This window comes from Centrocercus urophasianus, unplaced genomic scaffold (assembly GCF_019232065.1).
Source record: "Centrocercus urophasianus isolate 14NV4802_14NV808 unplaced genomic scaffold, USGS_Curo_1.0 seq_28, whole genome shotgun sequence".
Taxonomy (NCBI): domain Eukaryota; kingdom Metazoa; phylum Chordata; class Aves; order Galliformes; family Phasianidae; genus Centrocercus; species Centrocercus urophasianus.
Genome location: NW_024884844.1, coordinates 11595238 through 11611370, shown reverse-complemented (window position 1 = coordinate 11611370; position 16133 = coordinate 11595238). Strand labels below are relative to the sequence as shown.

At 42.3% G+C, this 16133-nt stretch overlaps 1 long non-coding RNA gene across 1 annotated transcript; it reads right to left on the bottom strand.

Annotated features, from left to right (window-relative positions):
* Window positions 1-1461: 1461 nt before the first annotated feature.
* LOC122164950 lies at window positions 1462-15500 on the bottom strand. The gene is made up of 3 exons (XR_006170349.1): window positions 15414-15500; window positions 13975-14164; window positions 1462-1511 (listed from the first exon to the last, which is right to left on the bottom strand). It is a non-coding gene; the product is annotated as an uncharacterized LOC122164950 (long non-coding RNA).
* Between the last annotated feature and the right edge of the window lie 633 nt (window positions 15501-16133).

Genomic DNA, 16133 nt, shown 5'->3' with positions numbered 1-16133 from the left:
ATAAATCATATGGATTTTAATCATACCTGCCACCTCAGCTTGCTTCTCCCCTGAGAAATTGTTTTCTTTTTGCTCCCTCCTTCACTCGCTTTCAATTATCTGGAAGCTGTTTCTCGTGTTTATTTATTTATCTAAAGTTCATATACAGTATGCATGCAGAAATTTCCTCTGGGGGACCAAGCCTAGGCAGATCATACAGGGATGCGGTGGAGCGTAGCAGCTAACAGCTCAGATGAATGTACTCAGTCTCAGAAAACCTGCTTTGGACCACAGTGACAAGAGAAGGGGAGGACAGAAAGTAATTAGTGTGTGTACAATGATGGATTATGGCTTAATATTCAGGCATTTCACCTTTTGACTGTTATAGGTAGGCCCACAAGCTGACAAACAAAGTCCACATTCTTGCCAATAAGGGGGAAAAAAAAAAAAAAAAAAAAAAGAGAAAAGGAAAATAAAACACTCTTTTGAACAAACCACGACTTCTGTTTGGTGAGAAAATCGCAATTAGTTGTTTTATTTGCGTTTCAGACCTTTTATAGTTTTGAAAACATCATATATATGCTCATACAAGGGGAACCTGAGGGACAGCTGCTTGGCACATTTCTGACAAGCTGGCATAATATTGTTTTTATGTCTCACAGCTTCTATATGTAACTTTAGTAGAAAAGAGCAACTCAGTCTCTCCAATTTTAAGGAGGGAGTGAACTGCCAGTGACCTTTCCTCAGCTCTGGGAGGTGAACGTATAGCACAGATCCATCAAGACATGAAGATCTTATAGACAACTTAAAAAAAAAAAAAAAAACCATCAGTTTTTGTAAGCCAGACCAAAGGAAAAATAGACAAGAAGAGTTCAACAGTGAGCTGCAACTACAGGAGAAATAGAGCTTTAACTCAAAAATGAGTTTAGAGCAGGGTTCAAACAGGAAATCTGCATGTGGTCTACAGCAGCTTTTTTAGGGACGTTTGAATCTACGTTTGCTATGCAAGGTATTACTCAGTTAAAGGACCATCTAGACAGCTCTCCCTTTTGGAACACTTGTAGAAATTAAATGGTAAAGAGATTCAGCTGGCCATGCTTTGAGGTGGAGGGTGAGCATAGCATTCCCAAAACCCCCAGCTCCTTCCCCAAATCCAAGGAGCTCACACTTGCATGCTCTCTGTTCCCTCCGCTAAAACCTCTGCAAACTCCGCTAAAACCAAATAGACCTTGAGAGGAAAGAGTTTCTTATGCACTACAGCACACCAATCTTTTTGTGTAAAGAGTAGGTATGCCAAGGGTATACCATTCATGAGGTGAGGATTCACAAGCATTTCTGTCTGCGTTGTCCTTAAATAAATGTGTGCAGGACCTACATGATACACCATAAACACCAAGTAATGACCAAAACATATTCCACTGACGTAATGCTCCACAAATGATGATGTTACCGAATAACCTTATTATCTGACCTGGATCATGGCCGTGGCCTGGCGAGGAGCCCATTTCTTGACCTTCGTCTCTCAGAGGTACCTAAGCCAGAACACAAAACAGGTGGTTTCTTGTGAGCAAAACTTATTTTTGAAAAAGCATGTGCTTTCTGCCTGCAGCTTCTTCGACCTAAAGATCAAAGCCCTACGGCATGTACAGTTCACTCCTCTGAAATGCCAGCTTCCTTGTTATAAATGACATGTTGCAGATTTGGTGTAACTTTCGTTTCATTTCATATTTTAATTTGCAATCTCAGATATCAAAGAAAGCTAAACTGACAAAAGACAGCTTGTAAACCTATTCAAGTGGAATTTTCAATGGTTTACATAAATCAACCCATAATCTACTTTATTTAAATCTCCGAATGTATAAAAGGCTGCAGTTTGTCAGAGTAAGATAAAATGCATATATTAATGAGAATGTAGGGGAGCAACATGAAGAAACATTAAACAGTACACAGCAGTAGGACATAAGCAGACTCAAGTCTCTCTTAGTTACTATGAGTTGCAGTGAATGCTTGTGGTCTGGCTGGGTTCCACCCACCAGGGAGGTGATGGTTGGACTAAAGGACTTGTGCTGTAACAGGCTGCCCAGAGAGGCTGTGGATGCCCCGTCCCTGGAGGTGTTCAAGGCCAGGTTGGATGGTGCTCTGGGCAGCCTAGTCTAGTATTAAATGTGGAGGCTGGTGGCCCTGTATGTGGTGGGGTGGGGTGGTCGGCAGTTCATCATCCTTGAGGTCCCTTCCAACCCAGGACATTCTGTGATTCTGTGTCAGCACAGTGATTGCTCACAAACAAGGTACCCAAAACATCCAAAAAACTGGTGTTTCTCCAATCTGGTTGGTATTTTCTACATGCTCTTCCTCCACTTCACTCCAAAACCAAGAACGTCACAAATCTGTGATGGTTTTATACTTAGGGACCTACAGGGGAATGTGAGTTACTCTTTTCTTTTCAATTCCCCAAGTTTTTGCAAAAGGTTAATTTCTAGTAAATGGTCCAAATAAACAACCTTGAGTTGTTAGCAATACAGTTATACTGTGTAGGACCTGTGTGAGGTAAATGGATCTAGATATAACACTAATACATTTTCAGCTTCATGTTACTCAGATGACAGGAATAAGTGCCAAAGTTTTGACAGATCTTAATTTAAAACAAACAAACAGATAAACAAAACAAACAAAAAATCAAACAAAATCCCCGAGCTCCTCAGTTAGCTTCACTTCCTCCCAACCTTGCAGTAATATGAGTTTTCCTTATCCAGTTGGGGGAAAAAATGAATAGTTACCATGGAAATTGCCACAAATCTTTTTATTTCAAACTCCTCCAACAGAGGAGCATGTTTATAAAGACACACATAGAATCCACTCATCGTTTACTTTGGCACTGATATAACTATGATTTTTTTTCCCCAAGTTTTACAAGGTATTTCACAATAATTTGCTCCGCTCTTGTTCTCATTACAAAAGCAATATTAGAATGATAATGACTTACATGCTCTGTCATACTATACTACCCTGACCTTTTCAGTATGCTGCCTTTTGAAAGCTTGACAGGGCCACCTCTCCTGCACACTCTAACATGGCAGAGAACTGTGACCGGGGAACGGGAAGGAAAGAGAAGTGGATGACAGCATCAGACAATTTGCCAAATTCTTTTAAGCTTTAAATAACCTTTCTCTAACTCATCGTTTTTTGGGGTTTTTTTTGTATTTAAGCAGATTTCCTGTCTCTTTCCAGCACTGCATGTCCTTGGAATTGTACTGGTCATTCAGTGCAATGACTTATCTGTAGTAGGTGCTCCGCAAAGCAAGAAGTCTCAACCCACGTCCTGCTGCTTGCATATCAGTTTGTCCCTCTGAATTATTCATCAGCTCAGGAACAAAATCAGAACTTGGTCCCAAATGACCAGACATCTCTTTTCTCAGCATACATAACCTTTATTTTGTTGTTGTTGTTGTTGTTGTTTTTTAATGTGCATCGTAGCGACCAAGCCTGTCCCTTTAGATGTGTGCTCTGCTTACTTCTGTAGGATAGGAAATTTTCTTCAGCTGCATTCCCTGCTGCAAATTCCCCTGTGAAAGATCAGGAGAGTGAAGGCAGCTCCACACAACAGGGCCAGCTCATTGCACAGGCATGGAGTCACTGGGGGACATGCTCACACAGAGCACGTTCCTCCCGCTTCCTCACTTGCTGGAGCAGAAAGCATCAAAAAAATGTCCCAAAAGAGAGCTATTTCAAATCTTCTGCCTCTTGTGTACAGTTATTAATGGGACAAGGCTGCATCATTCCTTGAAATCAGTACGGAAGAAGGCAGGAGTTTTAACATGACTGGAAACCTTGAGATGAGGAAAATAGTCCTAGAGATCTTAGGGTGGATTTGGTAGGTGGGTTTCCTCTTGGTCATCACTCTTTACCTTTACCAGCCCAGGCTTTGATTTGCAGTGCTTGTAGCCATCCAAACAACACTTGTGTTACCGCTAATCTCTATTTTTGGAATTATTGTGGTTCAAAGGGAATCTTTTAGAATTCAGCCAACATCCCTCAGACATTCCCTGATACAAAATACTCCCTATCTTTCTGCAGCAGAGGTGCAGATTGAGAGGCGTTCAGCCTGTAATACCTCCATCTCACATTTGTCCTCTCCAACACTCCTTGCAGGTGTGCTGAAACGACCTATAAACCCTGAAAATAAAGCTTTATTTTCCCTCCATTTCTCTGAAGCAGGCTGCCCCTTATATTAGATCTGCCTTCATTATAGTCCTCCACAACACTGCTTTGCTTGGGCTTCAGCAACAAACAGGGCTCCCACTACTTTCCTGATGGGCCCTATCCCACCATTTTCCCAAATTCCCTCACAGGGTGACTAAAGAGTTAATTACCTCTGAGACTACTGCTTGAGGATTATTTGGTACACTGGATGCCTCCCTCACTGGACAGAACATGGGAATGGATGAACCACAGCTGCAGAAGAGTGGTCTGGAAGTTGGCGAAGGACTGCCATCATCCACAAGGAACTCTCCTCTTCTGGTTACCCAGAAATGTAGTACGCATGTCAAGCAAGTTGGAGCTGAGCCCTGATGTCCACCTTCTGATCACACAGCCTGGTGTTGCTCAGCATCAAGGGCTAATCTTCTTGGGAACACCACATTGGTTGTGTCAGTCCTCACAGCATAACAGTCCTCAGATCCCGGCAGGTGCTTATCACCACCTTTTGGATAGTGCCATTAAAGCTTCTCTAATTGATTTTGAGGACTTTCTGTGGCTGTAGAGAAATATAATGTTTCGCCATGGCTTTGAATTCTTTTAATCTTAGCAAAAGAGCCAGTCCCTTCAGTCAGCTAAAAGCTGCTATTGCTCTTCTTCACATGCTCTTCCTCGTGCATACTTTTCACTTCCTTCAATGAATGGCTACTTTTTCTCAAACACACTCAGAACAATATATTTTGATACAGCAATAATTCCTTATTGAATCTTCATTTTACACAGGAGTGCAGAAACCAGGGGCAACCCAGTGTGCAGGAGACCCTGTCCACAAAGAACAAAGATGAACAACAAAGATATCAAAGATACGGTGACAGCGAGGAACTGGCATCTTCTGAAACACCAGCCTTAGGCAAAAGGAGCTTGAGAGAGAACTGAGTCATTCCAGGCCCGTCTCAGGGAAGCAAGACTTCACAATATCTTTTAATCAGGATACATGAGTTCTGAGTCAGCTAAAAGCAACCCTCAGATCCAATCCGGGATGGTTTTATTTGCATAAGTCATAATGTAAACAGCAAATAGATCTGCAGGATTTCAGTTGACTTGTCAAAGAAAATACATCTTTGTTGAAGTAAGCATTAGATGGTAACCGATATGGAAAACACATTGAACCACTCAAAGGACAGACATTTTTGATCCTCCGAGCAGCTTTCCTGTATTTAGCCATATCAGAGAAATGCCTAGTTATTATAATTCTCTTTCCATGAAAAGTTTTTTTTTTAGTGAAACAAGCATACTTTGGTACGCCATCTCCCTCGTCCCGCTGAGGTTAAATGCATCACACACAGCAAAGGCAATACACCTCCCTTGCAACTAACAGCCTTGCAGGAGCATCTCTATCTACAGCTAACATAGAGGGTAATAATATGGATTTCACACCAGTGCTCCAGGTATGTGGGAGGAAAACTGTAACAGTCCATCTCCACTCTGCTCTTCCTTCTCTGAGTTATGAAACAGAAAATGATAAATAATTTAAAAACAGACAACAAAAACAAAACCCACTCATTCCTTTCCAGAGGCTGAAAGAGCACAAATGTAGCTAGCAGCACGATAGCAACAAATCCCACAGGACCACTCATTCCAGCCATGGACTGACTATATGTGCATCTCAATATGCATATGCAGCAGTCACCACTCTTCTTCATACCTGAGACTAGGAAAACATTTCTGGCCCTCTGCTCACCTTCTCCCAGGATGCTGCATCATGCACTGGGTCTTTTGCTGAGTAGAGCCAAAGAGCTGCTGCAGGAAAAAATGCCGCAGGAAATGAGGTCAGCATCCATGGTACTTCCTAAAAGGATCCCTGTGTGACTCCTACTACCAGTATCCCACATCCAGCTTCTTTCCCTTTGCTGTTCTCTTCTTCACGAGTTTCTTTTCACTTTCCTCACTGTTTACTGTACTTTGAATAGTTATGTGGCTACCATCCATAGGAGAACCATGGGAACTGGCAGGCAATGAATGACTGGCATGTAAAAGTTTTTTTTTTTTCCTTCTTCTTCTACTTCTCCTTCTTGAAAACAACCTTGGCGAGCCATCAGATGAAAAAAATCTATTCTTCTGCCAGCTCTTACCCAGTGCCAGTGTCGGGCTATTTAAAGCTCTCTGAGAAGTGGTATGGGGGAAGGTTGCATCAAACCAGTGTAACAAGTTGCATCTTTTCCCTCCATATTGAAAATAAGAAGACGCTGAGCTCTCTTTTCTGCCCAGACTTGACTCAAGTTAAACATCCAAGCCTGTGACATAAATGTACACTGTAGGAATCCATAATAAAGTACCACAGTTGAAACTAGCAACTGCATTTTCGATGTAAGAGCATAATCCTTATTGTTACTGGGGAGTCTGGATCCTGCCACAACAGAGGTTTTTTTGTTATATTACATGCCTACCAACCAAGACCTTTTATTTTATAGCTCCCTATGGTAGGGAGAGGAGAAAGAGTGGATTTAAGTTTCCAGGGAGCTGTCGGCCTTTGTAATAAGGTACATGGCTCACTGCTAGTTCACAAAGGGGGTTAGCACTAGAACTGCGGTGAACTATTCATCCTGCCAGCAAGCTCAGGTGAACACAGTGCTCGGAGCCAAACGGGAACGCTCAGTCCCATTCACCCAGTAGCTATATAATGTACCACAAGCTGAAAGCCGTTCATTGAGCCAGCAGGAAATTCAGATGTTAGCAAGAACTGGAACCAGAGCTGCTGTGATGGATGGCAACATCCAGACCCTGGGAAGCATATAGTAGCGCTGGGCTGTGTGTGTGTGTGTGTGTGTGTGTGTGTGTGTGTGTGTGCGTGTGTGTGCCATAGCATGGGAGTGCACTGCTTTCAAGATCAGCGAGCAAGTCTGGGAGTCAGGGGACTGAGGTGTTCCTCTCCTTCTCCCTGGGAATCTGTGAGCAAAAAATGATGGATTTGATTTATTTCCCATTGTCAGCTACGAGGAAAGGAACGAAACTAAGAGTAGAATGAAAAAAAATCCCACAAAACAAAAGATTTAACTCTAGGAGGAAAAAGGCCTGTTCCCAGAGGAGAAATGTGATACTCCCCAGCTTGCCCACTATCAGCACTCCAAGACCCATTCCCAGCTGCTCTGCATTCTTGGGTTTCATCACTCAACTCCGAGTTACAGGGGAGCATTAGCACTGGCTACTCTGCTCCTGTGGCTCTGCTGGTGCTGCCCATCAGTGTGATGCTTAGCCAACACCAAAAAGATACGACCTGGAGAGGCTGGTGCTCACAATGAAGATAGCACTGGAACCCTCTCAGTCCCAGAATGCACAGAAAAAAGTCACCTCTTGCAAGGTGAAATTATGTCTAAAATGAACAAATAGGAAGCTTTAGCATTTTTCATCCTTTTTTTTTTTCCCCCTCATTTTTTTTTTCTGGAATGACATTCCAGGAAATCCTTCTGAGTCTACAGAGCACCTCAGTTCAATGGGTGTGGGAAGAGAATGAATCCATTCGTAGCCCTCAAATATATACCAGGAGCCCTAGGTGACCTAGCAGGACTGCTGCAGTCCATTGAAACCTCCCATGCTGAAATCCCACTTATCTCTTGACACCTTTGCTTCAGCTGTGCGCTCTTAATATAACATTAAAAACCACACAATCATTAAGATTGGAAAATACCTCTACGATCAAGTTCAACCACAATCCACTCCCACCATGTCCACGCACCATGTCCCTCAGTGTCACATCACTGTGGTTGTGGAATACCTCCAGAAACAGTGATTCCACCACCTCCTCGGGCAGCCTGTGCCAATAAGGCATGTAAGATATAATAGTTAGAGATCCAGCACCCTGGTCTGTATTTTTGTCTTTATCATTTGATGAAATCAAATAACTTATTAGTAGGGGAAACTGTGGCAGGGTTGCATTAAGAGCCTTCTGAAAGAAAAGGGGATAATCACTTGGCTGTCAATAATGGTTATTCAATACAAGCTGGTGACATTCCCAGTGCTCATTTCAATGCACCCATCCCAAACTGGGCACAGCGTCACCACTTTGCTGCATACATCTAATATGGAGCTCTGAGTGCAAGTACTGTCCATACTGGCCCAGAATGCTGCCAAAGCTCTGAGATTTCCCCTAGGAAATCTCACAAAACACACCATAGCTTCAGCACCAGCTCTCTGGAGACTCAGCTTCAAAGGCTGGTGTCAATACAGAGGGCAGGGATCATCCACTCTCAGCTATCATGGCCTAGTCCTGCCACCAACTCACCCTTAGCAAGAAGGGCACAGAAGGGTTATTACAGTGACCCGAGCAAGCAGAGAGCATGGAGATGTGGTTCTGATCCACACTTCCAGCCTGCAGAGTAGGATTTCCATAATGATTAACTCCTCTATCCCTTGGAAAATTCATTTTTTTGTGCAACAACTGCAGATGATTCCCCTGTACACCCTTAAAAATCTGTCTAGCTAACAGATCTGAAAACCCAACACCTGTGTGTCAGCACGAACAGCTGTACACTTGCCACTGCTCCTCAAGCTGCAGAGGATGCCACATGCCAGTTGCTTTACTTAGAGCAAGTGGGGAGGCCAATCCATCGGAGGGAGAACACAGCATAATTAAGAAGCAACATGCTCTCTTGCTCCTGCCCTAATTTTATTTCCCCCTCCCCTACTCTGTTTAAACAACTCCATCAATGTTAGGATGCTGATCTCCATGCCTGCAGGACTGTGAACTTAGGAGGCAGGAGTTCTCACAGCACTCATCAGCTGGTGTGTCAGGACAGAGATGCTTCCAGTTCAACTACATTTCTGCCTTTTTTTTTTTCCTCTTTCCCTTTTTTCTTTCTTTTTTTTGTTTTTTTTTTTTTTTTTCTCTCTCTCTTCCCTGAGAAATATCCTCACTAAGAAAACTTTTCTTGGAATAAATAACGGGAGACACGAAGTGTGCAGAATCCAAACACAGGCATTCCGCACGCTGTGTGACGGCAACAACCGATTACATCCACCCCGAAACATTCGCAGACAGTCATGTTTGTTTTCATTGCATTCCAGATATCAGTTGCAATCAGTCTATATATATATTTCTTTCTCTCCCGTGTGTGTGTGTTCCCTTTATATACAGAACCAAAGGAACGTTTTGCTAAATCAAGCAAAATCTTCAAAAGCCTTCAAAACCTGCGTTCTGAGCTTGTAAAAAACGCAAGGAGAAAAAAAGAGGGATTTTAAAATGGAGCTAAATGACTCAGAGTCCAGTTGGAGCCATAATGTGAATTTATCCTCAGATGAATAATTTGCCTTGGTATTCCTAATTTGGCAAGTAAAGAGTGCAGCGCTGCTTCACAGCCATAGTACCTTTGTGCTCTTAATCCACCAGGGGCTACCTATACTTGTCTGTCTGTACATTGGATCACTGCTAGTGGAGGTCTGAAAAGCATCTCCAGCAATCTTTAATTCATGTGATTAAAAATTCAAAAGAAGCCCTTGTACCAGCTGTTAAACTATGTTAGTAAGCTGTAATTCAGAGTTCAAATCCCAGCAAATTGAAGGTTAGGTTAACAGGATCATTCAGTGGAACTGCATTATGTCGTAGCGACTAGAACAGTAGGTGGACTGTTTTATACAGGCTCATTTGCAGAAGATAAACTAAGGATGAGCAAACTCATAGCACTGCAAACCTTGCCCTGGATTTATTTCCCCCCCCTTCTTTTTCCGTGGCATGATTTTTGCTTAAAGTCTGGCAGATGAAACCAACTGTGGGTTTTGTTTAATCTTTGCACAGATAGAGGCAGAATAAAATCAGCATGAAGTGTTTTGTTTAAGATTATCTGGAATCTGAGAAATGTGTTTTTCATCTCTGAGACTAATTAGTTTAAGTATAACAAAGGTGAAATGAGTCTGATGGTCTGAAGACTACTGTTCATTCTCCCTTAGTAAACAGTGAGAAAGTATAAGAGAAAAGAAATCTGCCTTATTTAGAAGAGTTTGGTGTAATTTATTCTTTGCTCAGTCTCTCCCCAGCAAACTTACAGGAAGTCTGGAAGAATCAACCTTAAGTGCATGTGAGGCCAAAAGTATTATTCACAATTATTACTTATTACTAGCATTACAATAGTCATTAGTTTTCAGCTGCAAGTGAAAAGCTATTGTGGAAAGTGCTGTGTATAAAATGACAGTATTTGCTCTCCAGTGCTTACAGCCTTCCCAGCTTTGTAGAGCTTGCAGGGAGAAGGTGAGAAACAGGATGTAATATCATCTTTAGTTTGCAGATGGGGAATTATGGCACAAAGTGTCTTTCCCAAAACCACACAGGAAGCATGCAAAACTAGAAGCTGAATCCTGATCCCTTGAAGGCTTTAACCAAAATACCATCCTTCCTGTCTATTGAAAGATTCCTACTTACTATATAGTGAGCTGTAAGGCAGACCTTTAATGAGCCCACACCCAGAAAGTAGATGTGATCCCATGCCCATAATACACATGAAAAATTGAAGCCCTTATAAAATGCACTGATAATGTCGTTACACTTGTGGTTCTGGTGACTTTGATAAGGTAGGTTTTGTGCAGTAGAGAGCAATTCTGAAAAGGGAAGTCAATGGGAAAGGCTAGGAAGGTCTGATGGATTGCTCAAAGTGGCTCCAAAGGCAAAAGGAAAAATGGCCTGTTGGGGTTGTTGCTAGGATAATATCAGAGGATAATAAAATATTTAGGAAAACTGTGTCTTTCACATTTGGAAAAAAGAAGCCAAATGAAAAACAGTGCTGAGTATGAGTGCATCTAGATGCTGGAAGAAGAAACCTTGAGCTCAAGAAACAGGTGAAGAGAAGCTTACAGAAGAATGGAGAATTTTAGTAAGAAAGCACAGGAGTTTGCACAGGTATCAAAGGAATACAAATCTGTAGCTAGGAATTTCACCTCCTTATTGCTGGTAAGAGACCCACTAGTGAAAGCTTTAACATATTTTGCATGCAGTCCTTCCAGTGATCTACTCACAGGTCTGAAGGGAGAAGTCATGCATCTTTTGGCCATGACACCTACAAACACGACGTTCATTCTCATTTCCTACTTAAGAGAATACTTGTTCTGAAATTACTAAAATTCCTAACTATTTAAAGAAAATAAATACACATTTTAAGTGATTAACATGCGTTTGCCTGTATGTGATCAACCTGTGACTCGATTTCTTCTCTTTAAATCCTACATTAACAAATCATTCCCGCTGTGGGTCAGATGTCATGACTAAATACATGGCACTCCCCAAACCCTTTAAATGTTTCAAGAAATAATGTTTAAAAATAACATTGTCTGACCAAGGACTGCATAAAAGTTGTGAAGGACTTGGCCTCGTAATTTAGAGTCATCATCATCAACAGGCTTTCACTTGGATAGCACCTTTCATTCAAAGATCTCAGAACACTTAATTTAATTAAGCCTTTCAACAATGCCATAATGCAGCCAAATGTTATAATAACTGCTTGTAGAGGTTTGAATCTGAGACAAAGAGAGGTTAAATGAGTCTCCCAAGGTCCCAGAACAAATTAATAACATCGCCAAGAGGAGGCTGCAAAGCCAGACCCGCAGCCCTCTCCTTCACCATCAGCTCCTTTCTTCCTCTTTCACCCCAACACACGAACATGAACACTGGGGATTTCTGAGGACTGTGGTCCTCATCTTCCTAGGAAGCAGTGTGTGACACCAAGCAGTGTTTCAGACTCATGATGAGGACCGCATCCCTTATTTAGGCTGTTTAGAGCCCTGCTTTCACTCCCCAGACAGCGATCCAGGTTTCTGGGCAGGGTTAGCTGCACCATATAATGGGTGGTAGTAATGGGAATATTTCCCCCAAAAACAAGATTAGGATGAGTATGTCACTGCTCTTCTCCACACCAGCACTTCCTCTGGGCTACCTGAGGAAGTGGGATTGTTTGCAGCTTTCCCATGGCTACAATCTGCACTATATTCACGGTGCACTGAGCGGTCAATTTTGCAGCCTGTGAAGACCAAAGCTGGGTGAGCTCCCAGGCACCTTATCTGCACTGAAGGACAGGGCTCAGCAGGAGGAACACCTCATCCTCACCACCGCACAGCGTGCTCTGATGTTTTCTAGGAGGTCCCTTGCACAGGCTGCCTCATCCTGATTCCCTGAGCCTGGGAGATCTGAAGCACATACAGGCTGCAGTGGTATGGCTCCAGGCCATACAGCACGCACTAAGCACTACCATATGTCACAGAGGCAGCTAGACAAAATCTTCCCTGAAATGTGAAGAGGAGTGCTGGATACACGCGAAGCTTCACTAGTTTCAAACCAAACAGCAAAGGTTTTGTAAAACAAAACTGGTTTACTGCTGAGCTTCAGCAGCTGCTTTCAAATTTACAAATACGTTTACATTCTGCAGAACGTAAATGAGAAGTGATGGCTTTCTGAGCTGGCTGTCAGGACCCCGAGGTGGGGATTTGCCTTTTCCCAGGTGCTGCTGCAGAGTTCGATGCCCTACAACGTGCAGGTGGAGTGGCATGGGACATCCGCTCAGCCCACGAAGAAGGCCTGGAGCTCCTTGACATGAATGGCCACAGACTTTACAGGAAGGATTTGGTCATTATTACATTCAGTATTTCCCCATCATGGAGGGGCTCCAGAATTAAATATTTGACCCTCCAGTTTTGGGAACTGTCGGCAAGAGATGGACCAGGCCCACACACGCGTGCAGGATGCGTGGGGTCCCGTCAGAAAGGCCCCATCATGCATTCCTCCAACTCTATAATCTCATGAACACAAATATTTAGTGTCCATCCCAGCCCCAGATTTATAAAAGGCCATCTGTTAACTGCTTTCACTGGTTCCCAATTAAGCTATCTCCATAGCGGGATTGATGCCACTCACGGCTGACACGATACCTTCAGTTTGAGGATAAGATAGTTATTTGGACTAATTTCCTTATGGAAAGGCCTTGTATAATTGAACAGTGGTGAAAACAAGCAGGGTTGGGCAGAATTACAAGCAGGGCCTGTGCTGCAGACAGTACCCATTACACCAGTAACATCTAACTAAAGCACAACACCAAGAGTCATATGATGCCTAAGAACATGGACTTTTGCTTTCTAAAACCATCCCCTTGTCTTTATTATTGAGAAGTTTAAAATGTGAGGTTGAAGGCTGAAAAATAAAAAGACAGAAAACACCCCAATTGTTGTTTTTTTTTAAATCTAATTATTTTAAGCATGATTTCAGAACACTGGGAGCTGGATGGAGCATGGTAAATTATACAAATTCCTACAAAATTATGTGAGTTTAAAGTACCTTGGAATAGTTTAAGCTTATCTATGTTAATTAAATGAATTACAAATTTGTGATTTAATACATTAAAAAATTTGAAATATATGATATAAAAAATATAAAAAATACATAACCTTTTGTCTCAAAGGTTAAATGGGCTCTGCATGTGCAAATGAGTGCCATTCTGTTGATTTCATCACCATAATTTTGCTCACCTACATTTCATGGAATTGAACAGATGGATACTTCTAGGGTGCAAGCTTACCTTTAAATTCTTTCTCCATGAAAGACAGAAATCATAGAATCATAGAATCATAAAATGGCCTGGGTTGAAAAGGCCCACAATGCTCATTTAGTTCCAATCCCCTGCTATGTGCAGGCTGCCCAGAGCCACATCCAGCCCACTGAATGTCTCCAGGGATGGAGCATCCACAACCTCCTTGGGCAACCTGTTCCAGTGCCTCACCACCCTCTGAGTGAAAATAATTTGGTGGGAACATTCTGCTGGTGGGAGAGCTCACCTTGGCATTACTCCATCATCCATCCTTAATAATGGCACATGGACGTGACCTCTCAAGTAGAGCAGAGCACACAGATGGGAAGCTGGCTTGGCTCACAGCTTTGATGGAAAGCTCCAGTGTTTTCCTCCTTGTTCAAAGCGTCATGAAGCTCACCTTTGAAATTTCTTCTTATGAACTGAAGTTTGCTGCCCTAATTGGTACACACATAACAGTCATGAGATAAACAATTTACTACAGCATCAAGAAAACACTGGGCTGAAACTTTATTAGCTATGTATGATAAACCCATTCCTCTGCTTGTTTCAATGGTAAAATAAACTCCCAGCATGGACGGTGGAGATGGAGCACAGCAATTTGTTTCAGCTCAGGCCCCGTGTCCTGCTCCCACCCGCACCACTTGGCGAAAGCATGGCCTGCGCTCCTACAGGTGTTACATTTTTTACTCCCCCAGTGACCAGTAACAGTGCTATTGGATGAGCATAATATATCTCAAAACAATGTGCTGGCATCGCTGAGAACGTACATATAAGGCCACTGAGGTCCACACAGCAAGGATTGCACAATAACCCATTAAAATAAACATTTGCAACCACAGATAGCTGGCCTGAAATCCCTGCTCTGATACAAATAACATCTGGACAACTTTTGTATGCATCTTCCAGCATAAAACACCCTTGAGAAAAAATAGAAGGCAAGCTGAAAGACAAAGGACCACTAAAGATTTTATTATGCTATGGGTGTGGTGCCATAAATTTTAGGAGATTCAGGCAAGAGTTGCCAAGCCTGAATTTAAACAGCATGTTGTTTTTAAAAGTTGTAACATTAGTGACGAACAAGTCAGTATTCTTACATAATTAATCCAGTGTGAAATAGACTGACTGGAAGACATCCAGTGGTTTAAAAATAACTCAATCATTTATAAGATCCACAGCACTATAGGATTTAACATTAAGGCGCAGGAAGTGAAGGCATCTTGGTACAGAGCATGTTGTTTTAATTCCACAAAAGCTTTGTGAATTCTGCTTAACGGAGCTCACTGTACAACAGCTCTGTGCCGCGCAGAAGCGAGGGAGGTTCCTCTCAAGTGATCACAGGTTTAACGTCTGGGTTTTTGTCAGCAGGATTTGATTTCATTTTTCCTCTCTCCACCATTTGAACATGTCTTTGGCTGGAGATACCATAAAATAGATGAAAATGGATTTTTTTTTTTAATTATTTTTTTTTTTTTAGTGGTTACGCTTAACTAGAAAGACTGGGAGGAAGACAAAGCTACACAGGGAGCTAAGGAATGTCTTCAGATGGCAATCATAGTACGAATTTGAATGGACTACAGCCTTCAGTGTCATTTGTGAGTGATGTTTTCAACTGGCAAGCTGCACTAATAGATGCATATGGGAGACACAGCATGAAAAGGGCTGCATGTAAAGATACAGACATACCGCCAGGTGAAATCCTCAGTCGTTGCTGACCCGAAGTCATCACTTATGTTTGCAAACTAAGGACTCAGTTCTGCAGGTCATTCCGACACAAATCCTCAACCAGCAAAACCACCTGCAAGAGTCAGACATGGTTACAATCAGTGTTTCTGCAAGCTGGAAGAAAGCATCATGGCTAGTTGTATTGGAGCCCGCCCCTTACATGTTCAGAACTGGAGGTGAACGGTCCACACAGAGCTGCTTCTGGTTTTGCTATTTTCCAAAATTTCCAAGTAAAAATTTCCAAAGTAAAATGGTGGCAGTGCCATGTGGCCCCTCAGTCCACCATTAGGGTGCCAGGTCAGCGGCATCTCATCACTCACTGCTTTGTTCTGCTCTGTGAAAGCCCTCACAATGACACAATTTGTCCCAAAGAACATTAAGATTCCTAATAAAGGAAAGTAAAGAATAAAGCAAGTGGATATAAGGTGCCTCTTCCTTGGCAGCGCATTTCCCCTTTGCCTGGTTTGACATAGAGGATGAGAGCAGATACATCAAAATTGTAATCTCGAATGATCAAAATAAATCGCATACAATTGATTTTGACTAATGTAAAACTAACTGAATACATTTCTGGAAACAGTACTTATGAATTAATAATAGTGATTAAGATGAATTAAACACACAGACTAAATTCTGCTCTACAACATGCTGACTTCCATGGAAACTGTGCATGCAGATAGG